General features: G+C 39.1%; 1 pseudogene; it reads left to right on the plus strand.

Annotated features, from left to right (window-relative positions):
• The window catches only part of LOC134626775 (inactive phospholipase C-like protein 2), a 92,581-nt pseudogene that overhangs the window by 19,677 nt on the left and 47,084 nt on the right, over positions 1–25,820 (plus strand).

The following is a 25,820-nucleotide window of genomic DNA, read 5'->3' on the forward strand; positions in this document are numbered from 1 at the left end:
CAATTCCCAGTTAATGCAATATTGTTTGATTTCAAATCCACTGTAGTGGTGTACAGAAGAAGAATTGCCCCCCAAAATGATACAATTAAATAAATTAATAAATACTGAAGATAGACAAAGTGAGTTATATGAGATTATGCTTTTATAATTAGGCTATAGTAATTATGCTGTGTCCATTTGCAATGAAAGTAATAAAATATATATGATATGTCAGTTTTGAGGGTGCAGACTGTTTTGTAGGTCAACTGAAAAATAATATACTAATTTTAAGGTGTGGTTATCTCCTGATGCTTCGATGCGTGCTCAATCATCCAGGTAAGGAAATCCCAAAAAGTTGATTCTGTTCTGCTCATGAAAGGATGATACTTTATTTTCCATCTATAGTTGTGTAACTACACATAGGTATAAGTTAGCACATTTTCTGAGCTAAGGGTCATAAAAATAAAAAATATTTATCTTGACTTTGTAAATTGTTACTGTGTCTCCCTTCTGTGATGTCCTAAATGGGCCAAACATGAGGATGACACATTTTATGACACATATATTAAAAAGCATGAATTCATGATTTTAACAGCAAATCATTTGAGGACAGTCAGCTAAAATTAAACGAAACTAGAAACTTTTAAAAGAAGCAGCTGTTAGCCATATTCTGTACTTTAATATCTCTATCTTTATTCTAACTTTTATGACCCAAAATAAAGAGCCACCACTAGATGTCAGTAGAGTCCACAGGATCAGAAAGGGGCCTCCTATTCAGTGCTAGTTGCTAAATTTCAATTGAAAAAGTGGAGATTATTAACAAAGCTTATTCATGCAGACTGATATCTTTTCACTGGAAAGGTGTACGTGTTGATGGCTTGGGTCATATTCATAGCACTGAGCTGGCTTCTTTTCACATACAAATATGGTCATAGTGCAGAAAATCTTTTTGCATCTAAATAATGGCTCCCATTGGCCTGTGGGATATTCAGGTATTTTTAGGTGTCCTGTATATTTGGTAACCTATCTTCTGGTAATCCTGCCCCTTCCATCCCTGTCACCTTCACTTCTTTGCTACTGTTAGCATGCCCTTTTCCTGTCTGAATACCATTTCTGAAGATCCTGGTACACTGATGTCTGATTCACTCCTGGCATGCATGCTATTGATGTATATAGGATGTTCTCTTCAGAACCTGTATCCATATCCACATTTTCAATAATCTGTCTTAAGAGGTGCTTGTCTTGGTCCTATGATGGATAAAAAGTACAGCTTTTTCTTTTGAAGCACATAGGAGGAATAGCAGAATTGCCAAAAAAAAATACTGCATGGGTTGATTTCACCTGATAAGGTAAAAGACTTTCTTGTCCATTGTTGCTTCTATTCACATTATCAGGCAGCGTAATCATTACGCTGTGTATAAAGAGTATTTCAATTATTTACTGTCTAAGATTAAATCATGAAAAATTGTCCTCAAAATGTTGGCCCTCTGTGGGCCAAGATTAGGCCACTGTCAGTGGGGTACATTGAGCTCAGTTTCCCCCATTATTCAGAGGAGTCATTATCTAATGATCTTCTGATTTATTACTTTGTGAACAAAGCTGGTCATCAAATTACTACATCACTACAATGCACATAATGATATGGGTATCGGCAAACTTTTGACAAGCACTACAAATAGACATATAGTAAAGGCTAGTGAACTGAAGATGAGAAATACATCTGATAATAGATCACCGCAGAGCAAGAAACTCTTCTTCATGAGCAATGAATTCAGTTCTTCAGATTGTGAAAGTGAAGTTGATGATGCATTGAAAGCTCAGGCGTCAAAGACAACTTTAAGGTTGACTTTATTCTAGCCAAAATGAGTGACAAGATGTGTATCATTCACTTCAGCTCGCACACTGATGCAACTGATAGCTGATCAGGCATCAACAGCGCTGCCTTCGTAGCAGATCAAAAGATGTTGTTGTCGAGAAGTAATCTTAACCAAGATATGTTTAGAGCTGAGATACAAGAAGCAGCAAGCTGTACATCCATGCTGCCTCAGGTGAGCAAGTGCAACATTAGTCAAACAGCTGAACTAGTTGACAGTCCACATTTTCCATTTTTAGCATTTTATGTAAACTTCTGCACACATGGTACTCTTTCTATAATTGTTGTAGTCATGAATTAGCAATCATTGTAGTCTGTGCAAGTTATCTATACAGTAAGATGTAAGCTGGCTGTTTACCTCTGGAGAAAGAATCTTCACTTTGCAGAACAGTGTGTGAAAATATGCAAGAAACATCTCTACATACATGGCAAAAATGACACAAATGGCCCTCTCCCTAACTTGCCCCAGTCTCTCCTCGCCCTGTGGTGGGAACTACCACAAACATGTTTTAAATATGCTGCCAGCTGTTTATTGTTCCATCTGTCAGTTTGATGAGTTTGTCAACACAACAGTGTCACTTTAAGATTGTGTAGTGTGTAGTTGACATGAAGGATCGGCTTGGTCATTGGCATTGCAGCTGGCTAGTTATCTGACAGTGATCTCTTTTGACTTTGTCCTTAAAAAAATCAATTGAAAGTGCACAATTAGTGTGTAAAAAAAAAAGCACAGTTCTAAAAAGCGTTTCTAATGTTCATTCTTTTATTCGTGGTTTCGATTCCTGATTAACCAATTATCACATGTGCTAGCACAGGAAGTGGTGACAAAGATCAGGAAGACACACCCTCCGCTCCCCATCTGTGAACATCATGAACTTCCTCTATAGATAGTCATCGCTGATATTTAGAGTTTTCATTTCTCACCATATACTAATATATGCCTTGCTCTTGTGGTTTCATTTAAATGTCTGAGAAGGCGACTCCTCCCAGCACTCAGGGAGGAGAGAGCCGTTAGATGCTTGCAGGTATGGCAACGGCGATTCCATTGGCCTGAACCTGGCAGCTACTGCAACAGCAGGGAGCAGCGCCTTACTGTATACAGCCATGGCTGACATCCTGCCACAGGAAACTATAACAAACCTCAATGGAAAACAACAAGGTGTTATTTTAGAGTATCACTGCCATTTCAATGTTTAAAACTGCTGATGCGGCCTGCTCTGTATTTCTCTTTCTTGCTCACAGTTATTTTAGCTCATTTTACTCTCAGTCAAACAAAATAATGTTTATTTAGTTCCCGTGATTCTGATGTGGTAATTCATTGGGCCTCGATGCCCACAGTGAGTAAAGAAGTATATCACAGCTCAATCTAACATACAGTTAATGTGGGTGCATAATGCCCCTTTAAAAAGACTGACTGCGGTCACATCTTGGGAATTCTTTTGAACTATCACTTGAGTTTGGAGACTGGTCGTCTGAGGCCTTTTCACATTAAAGTGAGACAGCTGGGGTGGGTGGGGAAGCTTTTAAAAGCAGGATTTTTGCTAAATAATTTCTGAGAATGCATAATACATGACCCTCAGAGATCGCGAAGGGAAAGGAGAGAGAGCAGCGAGCGAATAAGGGGAAGAAAGGGGTAGAAGCCTCTAGCCTCCTCTTTAAAAAAGTCACTGCCTATTTATATCAGCAGTCGTTTCATTCTCTCATCCCCTTGCCACATCCTACCTGTCCTTGAGAAGAAGCTGTAGGGTGGTGCATTGTGGTCTCAGACCGAGTAGAAACACAGGCATCCTGGATGAAAACTTTAATTTCTACAGACCTTCATACCCTTTGAACACATCTGATGATTGCATACTGTTCACAATAATCTTGTGTGTGTCTCCTGTGGGTGTTCTGATTTAGCAGAAATAATTTCTCCACAGTATGCAGCATTCACGTAAAAGATAACCACCAAAATATAGAACCAAATCTGCTCGCGATATAGAGATGCTTTTGCACTGATAAGTCTGGCCACATTTCACAAATCTGAGCATAAGTCATGCTCTCTGCTGCACACGTCTCTTCATATACAGATTGGACATGATTTGATTTGCCTTCTTAGTGGGTTATAAAGGAGGCTGCTTATCCCAGCTCAAGGGCTATAGCTCAAGTGATGATGTGAGCTGGTCTGACACTGAATGTTACACCCCTCATTGTTGTAGGTTTTCTCGTCTGACCTCAGAAATGTCAGCAGATGCTCAGTTTGCGGTATGTATGTGGCTGTATGACAAGATATTTTCAGTTTACTTTGTGAATATTAAGTATATTGTAAATGAGCACTGAATACTCAGTGTCCTCTGTTGTTGCGTCCTTCCTGCTGATTGTCCCTAAATTAGTGCATAAGTAGGGAAGGGAGAGCTGGGAAGGTCATCCTTGCATGCTAGACGAAGAGTGATAATATGACATTAAAAAAGAGCAAGAGTTCTGGCATTAGCTTTAACTGCAAAACATGAAATAAACAGTGTACATATGCGCATGATAAGCATGATTCGCATCATTTAAACTACAATAAGTACATAAATGTGGAAATGTACTTTATTGCCCTGAATATCCAAAAACCACCCAGGAAATTAGGACACTGTGTTTCTGAGGCTAGATCTGGTCATTATCATACAGTTGCTGCTGCAGGACTGACCTGTATGCTCCAGTCTGCACCACCTCAGGAAATTAACAGATGATGAAATTTTGGCACCATATAATGCCAAGGGATAAGTTACACAGTATTTAAGATGTTGAGCCACAGCATCCTGCCTGCACAGCTTCAGTGTGTGCCTGGGGTATTGATTTTATAAGTCTCTGGATCCCTGCTGCATGCTGCTGATTGAACATTATTCTTCTAAAAGATATTCCCCTTATTTGGTGTTTTGATTATTATGGTGGAACTTGCGATTTATACAATGTCTATATTCAACCCAACCATTCAGTATCCCCGTGTGTCATCTGAATGAGTGCGTTCACATCAGGACAGAAATGTTTCATCATAGGGTTAAAGAGATCACCCAGAAGAACTGGTATTCATCAGCAGTGACCCTACCCTCTGTGGGAACCAGTGGACCAAATCATGTAAGTGAAATCCCCCAATACATTGTGGGCTCAAGGGACCAGGTATTAATTTTTATAAAACACCCACTCCTTTCCTACTAGATTCATTTGTTTTAATGTTTTGACCACGTTTGATGTTGTTTAAATGTATTTTTATTTATTTTTGACCTCAAAGGTTGGTGTATTTTCTTTTTTCTATTGGTTTTTGCAATAAACCATATGGGTACTGATAAAGTAATTCATAAAGCGTATCTTCACTAAAATGAGGAGAATGAGCTAGAGTAAATCGCTGTATTTTAAATAGTAGTTTTAAGATTTTTTAAGATTATTTTTTTTACATTTTTATGTATTATTTCCATGTTTCATTTTATTCTTGGCTCTAGGCTTCCTGGAGCGTCCTCTAGTGGAGACTGCAGCCTGCTTGGCAGAGAGAGTTTGTGAGTTAGTTACGAGCGCTTATTTTGACAAAAATGTCTGCTGAAACATTAAAACTGTAGAAATGTTAAAATGCTCGCCCCAAATTCCAAAACACTCACGCAAACGTGGTGAGCTTGCTTCAAATCTTAGTGACTCTGCGCGCGCACGTCAAGGAATCGAGCCGTGATTGCGCACGCGACACTCGATGGAGTGGTGCACGCACTTGTCCGTGTGCGCACGCGTTTATGCGAGTGCGCTCTCACGTTCTTGAATTTGTCCCGCGGATGCCTGAGAGGGGAAGATCTCCTCCAGTTTGCAAGCACTGCAAAAGTGTTGCTGGCACGAGGCGATGCGCGCACTGAGTCTAGAGAAGCGGACGTGGTGAGAGAAACAGATTTTTTTTAGGGCAAGGAGACGAAACTGCAAGCGATAAACAGGAGCGACATCCTCAAACCCCGATCATAAGTCTGTATTTCCATTTTTTTTATGAGCACGCGCTTCCAGAAAGCGAAGCGGGAGACGTCGCGCGTGCGGGGTGCACCGTCTGCTTGTTATTTCACCAGGACAGTTCAGTCTGACCGGCCTGGCTCTCGAGTACCAACGCTGCCGTGCGCTCCGATGATGGACCAGCCTCGGTAATTCGGTGAAGCAGACGAGCCGCCCGGATGACAGCAAGTCCACCGTGGTTTGAGAAAATGGGTTGTTTTTACATTGTGGCGGGGAGGGCTCTGCTGTAACACCGGCGGATCATGGCAGGGGTACACGCTTCAGATGGGGTGTCGGGACATTTATTGGATCTTGCCATCAGCGCCCCGCCAGCTCAGGGCGCGACCAACGCTGCGGGGATCACCGGCGATACGGCCACTCTACCTCCGACCGGTACCCGGACGTACTTGGAGGTGTCGGCCGCCGCTCAGGGGTACGGGGCGGAGGGAGTTTACACCAATGGACGGTACAGGGACCACGGCAGTCCAAGGATCGGGAGTGGCAGCCGTGATAATTCAGCGGAGAGAAGTCAGGGAGCTGGAAACACACCTTGCGGCATCATGAAGGTTGGCGATTAAAGCACTTATTCTCATTGTCACCGATCCTCAAGGTGACACAAGGAGAATTTGCAAAGTGGCGGTGCTACAGCTGTAAAGCAAGGCAGGCAGTACAAATGTGTGTGCGGACTTCCAGAGTTTCCGTAAATGCCCCATAAAAAAATGAGAATTAGGCAGCTTTTAGTTTTGCAGCGCCCCGTAGAACTTTGGCATAAAGTCAAAATTCATAGCCTTATGGGAATAAAGCCGAAAAGTTCGTTAAGGTTTCCATGGAACATCTTTATTTTGGTTTTCATGTGTGGATTTTCCTGCTTAGTGTCAAACCAGTCGGGACACTTTCATTAGGTTACCGTAAAGGTCCATATTATAATACAGTAATATTAATTATCCTTAGGTTGTATCTAAATTGGAATTTGTTACAGGGGTAAGGAATGTGGAAGTGAAAGTAAGTCGGACTGATGGTGTGTAGAATTTGGTGTCCTTTGAAACTTTTTTCCCACAATATAAATTTAGATCGTTGGCCGGGGCATGCGCATTTCTTCTTATAGCTCCTTCAGTAATGGATAGTGTTATTCTAATGTTTTTAATGGCGCCCAACCCTAATTAGTGCTCCCATTACTAGAGGTTAATTAACTTGTCTTCCACAAACCTGCACTGTCAAAATGGCGAGTTTCCTAATGTTATATATAATGTGACTCTACATGCCTTTAGTAGGCTACTGCATAATATCTGCCTTGTTGCAGTCTGTTAGCGCGACAGACCATCATGGGGTCTCTGGTGGATATAGAAGTATTATGGAGGTGGGACACACTGGAGAGTTGCAGTCTGTCATATCAGACTCAGCTTGCATAGCAACTGACAGCATGCAGGCAGGTTATTTGTTACCCCCCCCCTCATTATTGGATTTCCCCTAAATGTGAACAGACACAAAGTACTCTCCTTCAGACCTTCAAACAAACACATAGGCGCACACATCTATGAACTTTCAGATGTAAAATCCACTGCAAATTCCATTTAAAGTGCCAGTAAAATACCTATAAAGGAGCCATTATCTGCAGTTTACATTCCTTAAAAAACATACATATTTGTCACAAACAAAAGATGATCTCAAACCTCAGGTTGTGTGTTTTATTCATAACAAACCTTCAAGGCTGATGGCTGATTGGAATCAACAAAAAACAAAAAAAAGAATACAGTAGGTATTTGAATATCCTGAATTACATGAAATATCTGTGGAAAACGCTTATCATCAGAGTGTTACTTAGTTACAAGTGATACCTATGTGATGCAGTATGGTCTCTTCTGAGAGGTGCACTGATGTGTCTGAGGCTCTTTTTCCTGTTGGATGCCTGTGTGCGCTTGACTGCATCATGCATGTCCTTGGTGAAATAGAGTAGAAGGTACATAAGATAGAATTTTGGAGCGAAAAGAAGGCCAGACTGATAAAAACACAAGGAAACTACAAACTGGGCATAGTTTGAATTCCCTTTTTTATGTTACACGTTACATGGTACAGTGTTAAGTTTAGAAAAGTCCTCTGCTCTATAAGCTTACTATGATACTTCAAATATTGTTACAGTTGCTTGTCTTGACATGTAGAAGAACGTGTAGATATTCGCCGACAGACATTCATATCTTGAAATGTTGACACTTTCTAATCTTCATCGTGCATCCAAGTAGGGTTTAATTTCTCTGGTCGACGCTAGAACGATGCACTCCACTAATAAGATAACGGTAAAGTATACACTGGTCAAGCGGGGCATGGCGGGAAAATAGATCAACCATTCTATGCAGTTGGTTTCTGTATAGCTTCAGCGCACATGTCTGCTTTTCAGCAGTTTACTGCATGTCTGTTTAAGCCAAGATCTAAAAGGTGAAGGAGTTGTGGGTGCATGGGAATCAGGAAGCAAACGAGCTATTCCAGCATTGCATTGGAACATTAACTTGGCCCTCGGTATGCAAATCTTGGAAGGAAGGAGTTTGCATGTCTGTCCTCTTCTAATTTCCTCAGCGGCGTGACATTTTCGTGGTGGAGAGACTGCAAAGTGGCTGGGGAGGTGGGGGGTGTTTGTGATGCAGCCTTGTTATGTAATGCCGGACTGTGGACAGCTGCAAGGCCGGCTCCAGCTTGGCTGCAGGGTGGAGGGGACTGACAACTAGCACAGCTAGTGAAGCAGCAACCAGTGTTTTACGAAGCATGTAAGGCGGATATTCTTGCAAGTTAACATAATATACAGTACATTTAGCATATTTGTGTGGATGCTGGAAGCATCCACACTATTGAGTTCCTGTTTCTCTTTATTCTTTATTCCACCATAATCTAGTTGCTTCCGTACGTTTTTCGGCACTTAACTACTCCCTCAGTTTTCAGCCGATTTTCTCAGTTCAAACTCTAAACTGTTCTGCTCTTTCTGCTAATTCCGGCTATGACTTTTGGTGTTTATTACTATTATACTTTCTAAAATATTACACTTTTTTCCTTTAATTTGTCCCATTGAAATGAATGGAAAACTTCCACAATTCTGCTAAAACTTGCTTGGTTTTGAAACTTAACTTCTTCCTCATACTTTCACCTAGAAACTCCATTCAAAATTTAAAATGTTCTCAGATTATTGGGCTATTCCTGTGTGATTCAGCTTTTTCAGATCTTCTACCGTTTTAATTTTATCTCTCTTTAAGTTTTCAGTTCCAAAATTGTGATTTTTCAGAAAATACATGCGTTGCTATGGTTGCTATGCAATTAACTCAGAGTGTGTGCTGGTCTGTTCTGAATTTTCTCTTCATGTCCGAACAACTTCTTGCTACTCGCTCAATTTCCACTCAACCCCCACAAATTATACATCAAAACGTAGGTATTTTTGCTGGCTTTCAGACAATGTCACTATCTTTATTATGAGATTTACCGTTTTTTCGCAATTTGCCTCAAAGTGACACAAGGATGGACAAATCCCCATTCAAAGTCTATGGGGAGGTTTTGAAATTCAGAGCTGAAATTCTCTAATGAGAGGCATTTTCAAATCGTTATATCTCTTTAACAAAACAAAGTTAGGACATGAGGCTTGTGCCAATATATCTTCAGACACTCCTGACACTCACAGTGGAAGCAGTTTTTACATTCGTCTTACCGTTGAGCCATAAATTATGTTTGTTTGGGGGGTGGAAATCTGTCCTCCTCTCAGTTTTCAAACTCCGAAAATGAAGCCGTTTCTTCTCTCGTCATATCTCCGCGACTGAGGTACAAAGAGCTATGGAAATCGCAGTCAAAATACACCAAAGTCCGCTGATTCACCCAGTACAAGAATTATGCTGCTAGCCCTCCTAGTTTTTGAGTTACACGACGTTTTGTAACTCCAAAAAACGGCGCTTTTCGCCGCTCACCGCGATCTATTTTCTGACTGCCCAAATAACTGTCTTTCAGCCGCCCGCCCCCTTCCCAGGTGGCGCAATCAGTAATGACACGGCTCTGCACCTCAAAGGTCCTGGGTTCAATCCCACCTTGCTTCAACATTTTTTTTTCATTACAAATTTAAACACTATCACAGACCTGTCATTTATATTGATCATTTATTACAATTCTGCAAAGTTTTATCATTTTAGCAGCTTTTCTAATATGGACCGAAATACATACAAGTACCCAGCCTAATGAAGCAGACAGAGGCAGGAGCTCTGATTGGTGAATTTGAGCAGAATCAGGTTGTTCTTTCATTTCATTTCTTTATTTATTTCACACATGGTTCATCGTGTTTCTTTTTCTACATACAGAACCTTCTGCCTCTTTTCAGCAGAAATTCTGCCTCTTTTCAGCAGAAATTCTGCTCATTCACCTTTTTTCAGCGCAACGTTCTGCTTCTTTGCCTCTTTTCAGCAGAAATTCTGCTCATTCACCTCTTTTCAGCGCAACGTTCTGCTTCTTTGCCTCTTTTCTGCAGAAATTCTGCTGATTCATCTCTTTTCTGCTCATTTCAGCCTTTTCACCTTTTTCAATGCTTTCATCTTTTTCAAATCATAGAGTTCAAATCAAAATATAGTATTTTTACCAAAGCATTGTATTTGTACGGAGTACAGTATTTCTGCCAAATCATAGAATTACTGCAATTTCATAGTATTTTGAGGAATCCCTTTTGTTATAGTATTACTTCTAAGTCATAGTATTTCTGCTTTGTCATAGTATTTGTACTGAAACATTGTATTTCTGCCAAATCATAGTATTACTGCTATTTCACAGTATTTGAGTGAAATTACAGTGTTTCTGCAAAAACATTGTATTTCTGCTACTGTATTTCCGCTGTATTACGTAGTGGCAAAGTAGGAGGCTAAGTGCATCAGTGTACATAGGTCATCTCTTGTGTTGGAGTGCCCTCTTGTGGCGCCTTTTGGGTAGTGCCTTACTAAATGTGAAAATGTGAACACTGCAAAGAAGTGGTATCAGACTGGTTTGTAGTGGAGGAATTTGTTGCCAGTTTCTTTCATCTTTAATCCGTATTCATGTTGTAATGTAGTAGTACCACAATATGGTAGAAACACTATGTTTTGGCAAAAATACTTTGATTTGGTATACTTTAGCTTCTTCACCCCTTTTCAGCACAAATTCCAGCTTTTTTGGCTGTTTTCAGAAAAAAAAAACTCTTTTCAGCAGAAACTCTGCTGATTCATCTCTTTTCAGCGCAAGTTTCTGCTTCTTTGCCTCTTTTATGCAGAAATTCTGCTGATTCACCTCTTTTCTGCAAAATTTTCAGCCTTTTCACCTCTTATCAGCACACTTCTCAGCCGCTTCTGCTCATTCCACCATAATTGTCAGTCTTTCCATCTCTTTCCTTGTGAGAGTGAGTTTGGCACAGTGAGATGAGTCTCTACCTTGAGCCCAGGAGGGCCAGGTTCGAATCCTCCTCAGGGAGGCATTTGTTTTCACACCACCATAAACTTTTTGCAACTTTTCATCTTTTTCAGCTTTTCAGCAGACAGCTTCAGCGTTAAGGCATCCACACAGCATTTTCGCAGGAAATGCAAATTTTCTAGTGTTCCATTCATCTTTATGCATTCTAGATATTTTTTTTTCAGGTGAGTACAAGCATTTCGACCTGCAAAGTCAGGTTCTAATTTATTAGAAAAGCACAGACATAAATGATGTAAACCCACTTGAACAGAAAATAAAAATCAATACAGGTCACACCATTATCAGTTATTCTTGCATAAGAACATCTTACCCTTTCACCTCTTTTCTCTTTTGCCACGAGAGGCAGGACATCACTTCAACTTTTCATTGATCTCATGTAATAGATTTGAGTCAAAATGACTCAGTGTACCCCTCCCCACCTCCAGAATGCAATAGAATACTTTAAAAGAGCCTGACCTTGCGAGGGGATTAATCCATTGAGTAAAGTGAATGTCCTGGATGAAGATAGGGGCAGGTAAATGCTATGTTCAAATAATGTGAGATGAGACATTCAAGTAATTTACAAATTTGCATGAAACTCATGGAATTTAAAGATAGATGTTGAGAATGTTTTTTCTGTTATCTAAAGGACAAAATATTCTCTGGGTTAAAACCAAGAAAGACAAGATTTTTGGCACTCTTGTCTCTGTTAGAGAAAAGCGTTCTGCCAAATAATGCCAAATAATCCTCAGCGCTGAAATGTTCCTTTTAATCTCAAGGTCATAGCCCTCCACTTATTTATCATATAAATAGAAAGAGCAGTTTATTACTGTGTTTGACTACCCCTGGTCTCGCTAACATATTCAGGACATCCTTCCCTTGTCTCAGCCAGATGACCTGTATGGTATCAGTGTTAAAGCTGACCAGGCAGATATCAGTGGATTTCATAACGCTCCAAGGTTGATGAGGGAGCAGTCCTAGTTCATGCCACAGGGGTTTTGTAAGATTAATTGGGAATGGTCACCATGACATGAACATTATTTTAATTTGAATCTCCTTAGAATTATTTCTGGAGGATTCTTGCAGTTTGATTATATTTTTCAGTATACCGACTTCACGCATGCTTCCTTACTTTTTACAAGAACAGAATAACAGAATTTTTCGAAGACAGATCTTCTGGTTTGTATTATTCCAGTGAAATTTAAAACATGTCGAACACCTGGATAGAAACATAGCTGTAGGGGATATTTTGCGTATGAGGACAGTGTCTTAAATCTCTGCCTCTGAGTCTGGCTATTGTTTCACTAATGTGAGCTTTGTCTGATCCTTTCCAGGGCTGAGGACAACTCAGTACAAGCCTGAACTAATAACACTGATTACATATAGAGGGATCATCTGAGATGATGAAAATGAGAATTGGAATAAGAACCTGTTTATGCATCACTACTCCCATCACAGGCTTTATGAAGAATAATAGCTTTCTCCAGAAACTTAATTTAAAGGGAATATGGGTACAGGTAACTGAAGTTTAGGTAAAATGTGTGTCTGTTCATGGATTTCAAAGAGCATAAGTAATTCCCATGTGTCCTGCAGCAGCAACTTGTACTAAACGCCTAGATATTTTTGGAAGGCAGAGATCTGCACTGCGTTGAAAAAGAGGCACCAGAAGATGTGAAGTGGTGATTACAGACGTCTGGGGCTGCTGAATCATCGCTCGCTCTCTTGGCTGGTGTTCTAAAAGCAGCAATCTGCCAATACAAACATCTCGAATAGGCTTTATTGTATGTGAAACCGCAGCTTAGCATCAAACGGGGAGCTAAAGCGTAAACAGTTTTGTAAAGGTCACTCACCAACAAGAAACGAGAACAAGCTCACGATCACCCAAATCCAGTTATTGAACAACAGTGATTTTAGAGTGTAGAATTATGTTTTAAGTTTTTGACTTGCTATTTTAAGCATATTTGATAGGCATAACAAAACACTTTCCTCCCTTGAAGCTGACTTGCGTCAAAAAGTATAGAAAGGACAAGCAGCATAAGTGCAGCATGGTGTCATAGTGGTTAGCAATGGTGCCTCCCACCAAGAAGGTTCCTGGTTGCATGAAAGTCTTTTGACTTTGAGGTGGTGACTCTAAATTGGTTGTGGATGTGAGGTAGATAAAGCGCTTAAAGTGCAGAGAATAAAGCACTGTGTGAATGTGTGGTAAAAAGTAGCTTGGAGTCTAAAGCGCTTTAAATGCCAGTACGTTTGATCTGGTCAATGGGAAAATTTGATATATTTGAGCCACTGTCTTTATGTGAGTTTTTGAAGCTTGGTTATAAACGCTTTCAAGAAACAGATTAAACTTATCCAGGTTATTATTGATGACTAGGCAAATTTCTAAATACAGTTCTAGCAAAGATTTGGAGATTTTTATATCAGCTTCTTTAAAAATTGTTAAAAGGTCTCACGAACCAGTCAAGTTTCTCTTGTACTTTTGGCCATTCATGTGCGTGGAGCAAAGGTGCCTCCTAATCCTTTGTCCTGGTTTATTCCCTTGAAGGATAACGACTTTAACTATAACCCCAATTACCCATGTGTCAAATTGCAAAGAGATCAAATGAGAACAATTGATTTGATTGGACACCGTCAGGGAGTGTTTGAGGTGATGGCTTATCTTGATGATCCTTGAGGGATGTGCACTACAGTGATGTCATCAGAGGATAGGCAGGTTGTCTATGTCAATGTGGTACTCATGCCAGAGAAAATCTGCGGCTGAAACAATCCAGGCAGGGCATTGGTTTGAACATACACTGTAGTAGAGTCTGGTATGGTCTTGGCTCTTCTGTAGAGTGGTTGTAAGGTTGAATAATGGTAAGATATGTCATCTGATCATTCCCAGGTTCATCTGAGCTAGGGGATGAGAGGTTTGAAAGATAAGTAGAATATGTCTGTGAGAACTGCACCATCTCCATCAGGCTTTGCTTTTGCATGCTTTTACTGCCTTCATGCCACTTCCTCTCATCACATGTTTTTTTCTGTCAATATACAGTAAGACAGAAAGTGAATGTAACAGTGCATCCTCAAGAGTACTTTCTTTGAATGATGAAACAATTTGCAATCCTTTGCAAAATACAAAAGCTGCATGTTTCGAACCATGAACATATCGGACGGATGATGACTTTTTTAAATGCCAATTGCATAATTAGTTCTGTTTATTAGTAAGAATATTGACTGGTCCCCTCACTGATTCCCACTTAGAGTCCTGTGTGGAAAAAAACATGCTAGTTTTTGATGCAGGTTTTTGGTACGAGCAGAACTGTTTGTTATCTTTGAATCTGTACATGCTGTAGAAATAAAGAGGGAAAAACCTCAAAGCAAAAGCTTCGCTGTCGGTACAAATGCTCTACTGTCATAAGGCTTATTTTACTGTTACTGTTCCATTGTGCAACTGTCAGAAAAACATGCCAGCATTGATAAAAGGAACAAAGGATTGGGAGGTTTACAATGCTTTTGGATTGGATCATTTCAACTGGAACCAGTCAAGCTGTTGTGGCTGATAATAAATGAGGCAGTAATAGCTATTGAGTACAAATGGATAGGAATATGAAATCCCTACAGTATGGTGATCAGGATCACGTGTTACCACGATCACATATGCACATAGGCGCCCGTGTGCACAGACACACACTTACACAGAAACACAAGAGGAGAAAAGAAGGCTAGTGCTAACATATATTAAAATCAGTTTTTTCATTTCTTTTATTGACTCAGTCATTCTTAGGTTTGGTCTGTCAGATAGAGAGCTCTGTCTTCACGTTTGCATCATTTATTCATCCTCTTCTGCAGACAAGCTGTGCCAGGGTGGTCAGGAAGACTTATCTCTGAGACTGAAATTTGAACACGAGGAGAACCTGAACAGTAGAGGGAATGATGTGAGGGATGTGGAAATTTCTAACAGTTATATGCGACAAAAAACTGAACTTTCAGCCACATCTTTCTGTGAGAATACAATAAGATGAGAGAAAGTTAATATTGTAAGATAAGACCAGAGATTTGCTGGAGGAAGAAAGCGAGTCAGCATCTGACCGTCTGACCTTCTGGGTGGATTTACATGAAAGCATATCAGAGCTAGTATTATGTTTATGTTAAAGATATTAGTAAAGCTTAAAGTCAATATTACTGGCAACAGTAATTCCCCTACAGGGGAAAAAAGAAGGTACTGCTGCACTTTTGTTGTCATATTTTACAACAGAATAAGGGCATGTATGATTCTACAACACTGAAATACACCTTTTAGACTGCTATACATAAATGAGGTTCTAATGTCATCAAGCAAAAATCCAGCATAAATGCATAAATGAGTTTACTGTTCTGAGCCTATCCTGGCTGTCATAGTGTAAGAAGCAGGGTACACCCTCGACAGGTTGCCAATCTGTTGCAAAACTAAGGCATATAGAAAGGCAACCAGTCAAACTGACAGCCAATTTAGGACGATCAATTAACTTAACCCCATGCATGTCTTTGGACTGTGGGAGGAAGCTGGAGTACCAGGAGAAAACCCACAAGACACTGGAAGAACATACAAACAGACTCGGTTCATACCCAGGTCCTTCTTACTATGAAGAAGGACTGTGGTGCTGACCGCTGCACCACAGTGCCGCCCCCCCTTTATTTGCATCGATTGCTTCTATTGTTGAAATCTTTAGAACTTTAGGGTTAAAAAAAAAAGTGTATGAGGCTTGTCTCTACTCCAGCCTGTCTCATCAGCATTTACAGCTATCGGTATCCAGCGCCATCCTGCATCATGTTTGCTGTTGCCAAGTGGTATAAGTTTCTACAGCTATGAACACTGATTGGTTTAAAGAGACCTGTAGCTTAATCATGCTGTCTGGTTTCAGTATTTCTTTCTTCTTGTCAGCATGGATGCTCGTGTACCCGCTTTGCTAGATATTTATTTATTTATTTTTTTTTACGTGTGCTTTTCCGCTTCGAGGCGCTCACCGTGTCAAGACCTAGTCAACCTCAAACCTCAGCATATTTACAGCTTTCATAATCGTGGGACTGATCTTATGTAATTCACACTGAAAGCTGGACTGCACAAGTGCATTTTTCTGCTTCTTAGATGAGAAGAGGAGCTTGCTTTGTTTTTACATCTCTGTTGATAGATGCACGGTGAAATTACTGTATTTTATAATCCGTTTTTGGCTTTCAGTCAAATATTTGTGGTTTCAGGGTGTAAATTTCAATACTTCTTTCTGGTACTGACTGAAATGCATGTTCAACAAGTAACAAAACCTGCCAAGTAGACAAAAATATCGAAACTAAATCTGATTCAGTTTGTAGTCTTTGTTGTTTAGATTTTTAATCATTGATCAGACAGTTTCAAGTTTAATGCTTATTCTATTAGAGACTTTATTCATAATTGTGTTTGCTTAGCAAAACATTAAAGACATTAAATGTCCAGTAGAAATGACAAACAGCAGCAATGATTAGCTTGATGAAAATTACTGTCTCTAAAATTGATGCTCCTTTAAATGATCATTCAGATGATGCTCATAGGCTGACTCTTCGCTCAGTCTTATTTAGAACCGCAGCTTAAAACACAGTTATATGAAATTTTCAGCCTTCACATTGAGCATTGTGCTTGTCAGGATGCCAACTTCAGGTAATCAGCGCAGAGTACTGTATAACCGCGAACCTAATTGTGTGAAAATCATTGTGTGCAAAATACCAAGCTGCCTTCACTTTTTGCACTGCTTTTAAAAAACAAAACAAAACTAGTGCAATGCATTGCAAAAGCATTATTCAAATTGCCCAAAGCATTATGCAAAACCGATACTGAAAACAAGACTCAGCACTCTTTTGGGTGGTAAAAACTTGCATGATCAGGTTCCTGTCTACTAACTGTGCAACTGTTGTACTCACTATTATGAATCTAACTACTGGAACTCTGTCAGTGTTCAATTACATATTTAAGCTTTTGGGCTTTATGGTTAGTGATTGAAGCAGCACAGCACCGATGCTCATAAACAGTATTGGCTAGAATCTAAAGGCCTGTTGTCAGCTCAGCTATGCTTTATGCTTTCTTACCGTTGTGGCTGACGATAGCCACTAGTACAGAGAGTTTGCCAAGGATTCACAGATGGTCCCATTTTTCTCTTTCTCTGGCACAGATTACATATGAACAGGGAATTTGGGGCTTTAAGTATAAGAGCTGAATGTTCATATAAATGGGAAGAGATATGATATAGAATTTAATTGTCTTGTTGTGTGATTCAATTATTGACCCTTTCTGGGAATTTTTGTTTGTGTCTTTGTGTCTCATTTCATCCAGGAAGTGCTTATTTTAAGCCTTCTCATTTGTGCATTTGATGGTTTGTGGAATTTGCCAGAGTTGCTGTGTCTGGCCAGTCATTCTTTAACTGCATCACCTACACAAACGGAACATGAGTTGGAATCAAATTTGCCTCAGACTTTTAAAGCAAGATCTTAACTCCCAGTAATTCTCCTGTTTGTTTGAAATCTTGCACAGATGCTGCTTACACCATATGCCTGATTTATTTTAAAGATGTAAACGTGGCTGTGTCTTGTGCCGCTGTGTCCTGAATGATGCTTTCTGTGACCTAGTATGTATTGCCCCAGGGTGTCTTTCTGCAGGTTACAGTGCAAGCACAGACATGTGACTCAAACATTCCACTGATGTTCTGAAGACACAATGCATATGTATATATAAATGACTCTTTTGCATTGCACAACTGTGTTGTTGTGTTTCCAGCTCTGTTTATATGTTCTTTACATCACCTGTCCACTATATGTCTGCAGTATTGTATTATATGTATGCACTACATATATATGTACTGGTAGTTATTGACAAATTTTAGGATTGGCAGACTAAGCTCAGGGGTGTCCTGCAATAGCTTTCTATTTGCAATGGACTTCTGGGCTGCTTTCCCAAAGCTGCTGAATGTACTGTGCATCGGTTTGTATATTTATATTTTCTCTAAAAGTACACAGTTTGTGTGTGACTAGAGAACAGATAGGGCTTTGCTGTGACTTTGGAGTAAAGGATTATATGTGTGTTCTTTTCATTGCATGTGTAGGGTTCCTGAGAGACATAGATCTGGACTTTACAGTGTGAAATATGATACTATGCAGTGAGCTCTTTCTGGAGCTGGGAAAATAATAGACGGAGAGGGAGGAAGGAGAAGAGGCACAACCTGAAAGCAAATGAGAGAGAGCTCATTAATGTCTGTTTTCCTGAAGATAGAATTCATATTTAACTGCGCAATTTGTAGAAAAAGAGGTTGTCCCAGGGGTCGCTGTTCTATCTGTTAAGCCGTGTCGACATAGTGAAGGCTCATTCATCATCATGTACCGATATTTGTGTTTTAATACTGACTCGGAGGATTCTTGATTCAGTGTAGAATACATCAACAGCGTGGAAATTTATCCAACAACCAACCTGCATGTTGATCTGATGGATAACATATGCAGTAATGGCTTGCTGCTGGACATTAGAAACAGTCTGCCAGGAAGCAAAACTTTGACAGAGGAACAGTGGTTTTCTTCACTTCTTCTTCACTCAACTCCTTTAACCGGTGGTGGTTTATACACCAGTCCCCATTTGTGTTTAGTCCTGTTTCCCTACCCTCACGCCTAATCGGTTGCCCTCCGGCTGATTCAGACTTCAGATTCAGGAGGTTTCTTTTTGTTAAAAGGAAGTTTTTCCTTTCCACTGTCACCAGGTTCTTGCTCGTTGGGGGTTGTCTGAGTGTTAGGGTTTCTCTGTATTATTGTAAGGCAGAGGTCTCGAACTCCAGTCCTCGAAGGCCACTGTCCGGAAACTTTTCCATGTGTCCCTGTTGCAACACACCTGAATATGATTAGTAGGTCATTAGCAAGACTATAGAACTTGACTGCATGCTGAGGTGGCAGTTCAGCCATTTGATTCATGTTACAGCAGCTCATGAGTGAATGAACACAGTGCAATAAAAGTACATTTTTCCAAACACTTACGTTTACTTAAATTTACTTGGTTAGGGGTTGCCACTTCAGCATGCAGTCAAGTTCTCTTCTCTTGCTCATGACCTACTAATTTTATTCAGGTGTGTTGCAACAGGGACACATGGAAAAGCTTCAGGACACCGGCCCTCGAGGAGTGGACTTCGAGACCCTTGTTATAGGGTCTTTACCTTTAGATATAAAGTGCCTTGAGGAGACTGTTGTGAATTGGCGTGACATAAATAAAACTGAATTGAATTGAAATGGAATTGGTCCCTGCTCAGCCTAAAAGCAACCCCCAGCCTTCTGTGTTGTCTTCTGTCCAGCCTGTTCTTTAGCTGTTTTTGCTTTACTTCAGCATGATTGACAAGAGCTCTGAATCATAGACTGTTTAAAAAGGAAAACAGCTTCTTACTTACTTCTTGCTTTTCTAATGTTGGACTGGGCAAAGACTGGTTGCGAACATGACTAACTATTCTGTCTTTAGGCCCAAAATGGTTCGGGTGCTACTTAGCAACTAAATTCACGTCTCTGCATCATAATACATAGAGGCTCTTAGAGTTGTCATTCAATTTTTTGAACCACTTAAAAAAATATTAATGAACTCTGCTAACTGCTGCTTTTAGGGACAGGAAATGGAAAGAAACAGGTTCTAGACCACAACCTGCCTGTGTGTCTTAAACCATATGATTGATGCATGGTGTGACAGCTGACACTGGCTAAATGCTCAAGTAGCAGGAATAGTATATCCACCACCTTGTGTTTATTTTTGCTTCTTTGACTGCTGCAGCTCCAGTTGAGCCTATCAGCAAGGAGCAAACACCTTTTTCTATTACAGTAAGAGGAACGATTAGTTGGGAAATGGGTGATAAAAGTCTGTGAATAGCAACAAAACGTGTAGTGAAATGCCCCAAATTCCTGTGGTTTAGCCAACCAGTTCTCTAAACTTTTCTTCTATTTAACAAGTTACTGGATGTCCAGTCTTCAAAACTAGCCGCCATGAGTGTTTGCACCAGTACAGACCAAAAAATCTGCTTTCATAAACTTCAAACATGCCAGAGTAATACATTGCAGGCAACATGTTGGCTCCATGTTTTTGCCTTCTTGGTTGTCACTTGAGTAAAGCAGTTGTGAGCAGGAAATGTTTGAAAACTATGCTGGGTGGTCTGTTATTGGACATTCTGGGCTCTGACATTCCTAAAAAAAATAATTTACGTATGAGGTGGTTGTTTGAAAATGATGGCAGGGAAATCAACATTGAACAGTTTGCTGTTGGTTTTGACCAAAACAGGCAGGCAGACAGTCAGAAAGGAAAGTTAAAAGTAATGAAATGTTAGATTTCCTTGAATGCATTCCCATGAAGGATTATTGCACCTTCTTACAACTGCAGTTGCATACTTTGAAACCAAAGTAATTAATTTGGAAACTGATAAATATATGCAATTTATTATTAAAGGATGGAAGCATGTGCAATAATGGCCCTTTACTGAGTTCCTACTACCTAGATGGTCTTTTTAGCATTTACCTTCTTAATGCCATTGCGTAATGTCAGATTCCAATTAGCCTGAACAGAACAGGCCAGTCATAGTAAGTGAGTACAAATTCAGCACATTGTGACCCAGATGTCAACTGCCTTGACAAGTTGTGTGAAAGGAGCGCTTGTTGTCATTGGCTTTTTTCTTTCCTTTTTTTTTTCTAAAATTGAGGCAGTTTAAAGAAATTGGAGGGAAAAAAACAGCTTGACTGTCTGGAATACAGTTTCATTTGTAAGCTTGTGTGTCTGTGTCGCCATATGATTGCACTCAAGGAGTGGATGCAAAGACATGAGTCAGTGTAACTTTGAGTGCGCGATTGTGTAAAAAGGTCAGACACTCATGCAACACGGAAGCCTGTTTAGTAATCAGGGAGAATTAAGGTCAGTGTGTAGATCTGATTGCCAGTGAGTTGCAGGTGCTGGGAGGTGTGGGTGGCACGCAGCGCGGGCCAAAAATAAACATAACGATCTCAATTACATCTCAGTTTTTTTTAAATGGATTTAAATGCATCCGCATCCAGCTGAAGTGGTTTAATTTGACTGTGTATGCTAACTTTAGAAGGAGAGTAGGACATTCTACGGGAATATACTGGAAACAGGGAATACAACAATCGATGTCAATTTTCCCAATCAAGTGTTCCATTGATTACTCTGAGGGTTAATCATCTTAATCGATATGGACACAAAGGTAAATAATCTTTGCACTAACTTCATTAGTGACTTCTTTTTAGTGGAAGTGGTGGAAAAAGCTTTGAGATCCTAGATTACCTACACTAGTGTATGTGTTATATTTGAAATTATTACATTGTTAGTAAGGTATCAACCTCGTGCAAACAATGTTTTACCTACTTTACAGTCATTTTAAATTGGTGTAATTAGATAATTAAGTGAGATAGTCATGGTGGGTTTATTGGTCTCACACTGAATATTGAATCCAATCAATTTAAATACATTTTGCTTCATTTCTTTTAGAAATAGGGCAGGGAGAATGATTATATTATAGTTCTTCCTGTTTAGTTGGCACATAAGTGTGTAAACACAATAAAAGCATGCAATAAAATAGCCTACACGGTGCTGAGACTTGAAATTGATCACTGAGACAAATTTCTGATCTTGTGCAAACTCACTTAAAAGCCAGTGAATTTTTCTTTTGAATGGTAGTCTTATATCTCGGAAGCTGATTGTTTCAGACAAATAAAGCAATTTAAGACATTAGGGTCAGGCTGAGATGAGAGGAAAGCAATTTCTCAGGAGCTTAATGGAAGAAGTCTGAGAATATTGTCAAAATCTCACACTGATGTTAATTTGAGCTTGGCTAGGCGAAATAGGCTGGACAAAAAAAGAGGTTTGATCTGAAATTTTCCTTTTCTTCTGGATGTTCTGAATGTCAAATGGCCTGCATTGAACAAGAAGTGGGGGAATAGCATACCGATCAATGTTCAGACAACTCTGGTGAATGCTGTTCAACAGAGGAGAGGAAAAGAGCAAAGATGGAGTATGAAAAGGAGGATGAACAGAGGACTAGACCAAAGGAGAAGGCACTGTGTGTTCTACAGCTATAGGCCATTAGCACCTTCAGTTGGCAGTAAACCTGAACAGCCAGAGCTGCAGTCTTCTCCCAACAGCCCAGTCACGAAGCGGGAGGATGCAGAGAGAGGCAGGGAAGTGAAACGCAGATGAACGGAGAGAGTGAAGATATGAGAGCATACATTTTGCATGTACATGCTTCAGTGAAGTCACAAGGGTGTGACCTCCTTCTGCCTCTCTGTCCTCATTTAACCTGAGTATAGCGTGGGCGTTATCTGTAATTTATGAGAAGTTTGACTTAACAAAAAAGTAAAATGCTGTTTGTGTGGGTACCGGACGGATGCTATCTTCCTGAAGAGGCTCACAGTTGTGTTCATCAGATTTAGAGCGCCAACTTGAAATGAGTTGTAATACGACTACAAAACAGTTTAGCTGTGTGCCATAGACTGAGGTCCTTCACAGGGATCATTTGCATGTGTGTGTGTGTGTGTGTGTGTTCAGATTGATGTGAAAATTAGTTCTAGTTGATCTGGATGGATGAGCTATAATGGCATATTTAATTATATTAAGTATATGGGTGATTCTAATTTTTTGGAGTTTGATATTCAATTCTTAGCTTTGTTTAAAGTTTAGGTTTCAAAATTTATTTACTCAATTTTCAGAGTTTTGTGCTTTAGTTCTAGTTTGTATTAACGGAATTTAGTCAGTTCCGTCATCGTTTCCCCCCAAATGTTAAGTTTATTCACGTGTCTGCGTTTCCTGATTTTCAGTTATTTTACTTACTTCCTGTTTTTTTGTAGTCTTTTATATGTTTTGTCTTGCAGTTAGTTTTACTCCCCCTGCTGTCTCAATGCAATTGATTGTCTTTATCTGTGAGATTACTAACATATGCGATTGATTCAAATCCCCTAATTATCGTCTTCCACCTAGTCTGTGTTGCAGTGTCTGTTGATTCCCCCCTTTGTGTTTTTATGAGTTATTTGAATTTTGGGATACCCAGCTTTTGGAGTCTAGTGTATTTTTATATTGACCTGAATGACTGTCTTGCCTTTTGTTAAAGTCAATTGCTTACTGATTACTTAATAATTAATCTATTCATTTTCTATTCAAGACAATCCAAGTAGTTGCTGGAAATGTGGACATTTATACATTAGATTTTTATCAGCATATATGTTAAATATTGACTGAAGTAACAAACTGGCAGTTAAACTTTTGGCACACCTGATGAGAGTATTGGAAGATCTTTATATTTGTAGTAGGGGCCAGCGATATAACCTCGAAACTATATCACAAAAATTCAAGAAACTTTTTTGATGACATTTATGATACAGGAAAAATAGATTGCATCTTGCAGGCAGCAACATTTATTAGCTCAGACAAAATGAAGGGTATTTTCCATCCTTCTTTTCCAATGAGTTCCTGTCATTGATGAATATCTAATTCAAAGAATGAATCTATTGGCATGAGGGGGTTGCTGCAGTAGTAGGGTTGTGGCATATTCTGTACTCGGTGTGCAACTTTTTGTGTTGTGTGTCAGCCTCTCATGGTAAAAGCTACTTAACAACCTCCAGCAAAGCAGAATGCTTTTATAATACAACGAAACAGTCCCTGCTAAAGATGGAAACAACAAACTTGTTTCACTGCTTGAAGTGAAAACACCATTGAGTACAACCAGACTGCAACCAGACTCCACCGACCAATCATGGTCGGTGGAAATTACTGATGAGGTATCATGGCGAAAAAAGAGGACTTTAAGCACATGGTTAAAAAAGCTCAACCCAAAATGAAACATCCCAGGTAAAAAAAAGATTTTCATTTTTTTATGTCACAGTTTTGTGCATCTTGTCCAGAGTTGCAAGGTTAGCATGCTTTTTTTTTTGTTAAACAGTGAAGCAGACATGTTATACTTTTACTAACTGAACCTATATTAATGTAAGAGCAATATTAATACATGAGATTACAAACTTTTTTTGTACTTTGCCTCCGCATGCAAACAGTCTGGGTTTAAAGTGAGATTTGGCAGGTGGAAGAGCCCTGATTGGTTGTAGTGGCTCAGCATGGTGAAACAAAATAACAATAATTTCTATTGTGATCTTCAGTCGATTTTCTTTGTGTTCAGGATGTGTTTGTCTGACCTGTGCTGATGCTGCTGCTCCTCTGACATTTACTGCTCTTTGTGGGTTTACACAACCGAATTCAACAGGATGTAACCCAATATTTCACCTGCTATCTTTGCTGATTTCCACAGTATGCTGTTTATACTAGACAGTATAAAGTTAGCATGAAGTTGGAGTTTAAATAATTAATCTTTTTTTTTTTTATTTAGAATTTACCACAAACAAAAATATATATATATTTTTTAATAAGGAACATAAAGTAAGACAACCTATAAAAACACAAGTAAACAAAAGTAAACCAACGGGTGTACCATCTAGTTAACATGCATATGTATATATATATATATATATATATGTATGTATGTATATATATGTGTATGTATATGTATGTATATATATGTGTATGTGTATATATATATATATATATATATATATATATATATATATATATATATATATATATATATATATATATATATATATATATATATATATATATATATATACATATATATATATATCAGTTCAAATATATGACATACAGGATTACAGAGGTTCAAACAAATTCGGGTCACCTTGACAAAATGTAATGTTTCCATTTATCCCAAATCTCAACAAATGTGTCATATTGAAATCTGTTAGAGAAGGTAATTTTTTCCATTTTAAACAACCCATAAGCAGTCTTGTGCCAGTCATTTAGTGATGGAATTTTTACACTTAGCCATTTCTTAGTGATAGTCTTTTGGGCAGCCAGACTCAAAATGCCATATAACAGTTTGGTCACTTTATCCACATTTATTGAGTATAAATATCCAAACAAGAGTTCATCCCAATTAAAGGGAAGTTGCATAATAAGAATAGTCTGTAACTCAGAGTGAATCGAAACACCTTACATGTAAATAATGCACAAAAAATTTTGCTCTGGATTGTTCCAGTCCGCTTTAAACCCTGAGCATAACACTAAAGATTATGTGTAAATCAGCTTTTTGCTTCTCTCTTATATCCCTTTGTATGTGATAAGTGGTGGAAATGGAGACACCAGTAGAATTGTCTCTTATGTGTTATTGTTCCCTTCATAGTCTCAAATCAGTTTGATCTTTGAATGCAGACAGTGCAAGGAAATAAAAACTTCCCTCAAATGCGTTGAAACTTAACATAATGAGCCTGTTTTGAAAACGTAAAGAGTAGAAAGTACAAATATTTTTGTAAAAATGTAGGGAGTAAAAGTAAAAAGTTGCCATGAAAACAAATACTCAAGTAAAGTACAGAAACCTGAAAAATTCTACAGAAGTACAGTAACAAAGTATTTTTTACTTTGTTACTGTACTTCTGTATAATTTAGTAAAGTATTTTTACTTTATTACTCCTCACCTCTGCCAACCATAAACACCAGAAGTCA

The sequence above is a fragment of the Pelmatolapia mariae genome, linkage group LG4 (assembly GCF_036321145.2).
Source record: "Pelmatolapia mariae isolate MD_Pm_ZW linkage group LG4, Pm_UMD_F_2, whole genome shotgun sequence".
Classification (NCBI taxonomy): domain Eukaryota; kingdom Metazoa; phylum Chordata; class Actinopteri; order Cichliformes; family Cichlidae; genus Pelmatolapia; species Pelmatolapia mariae.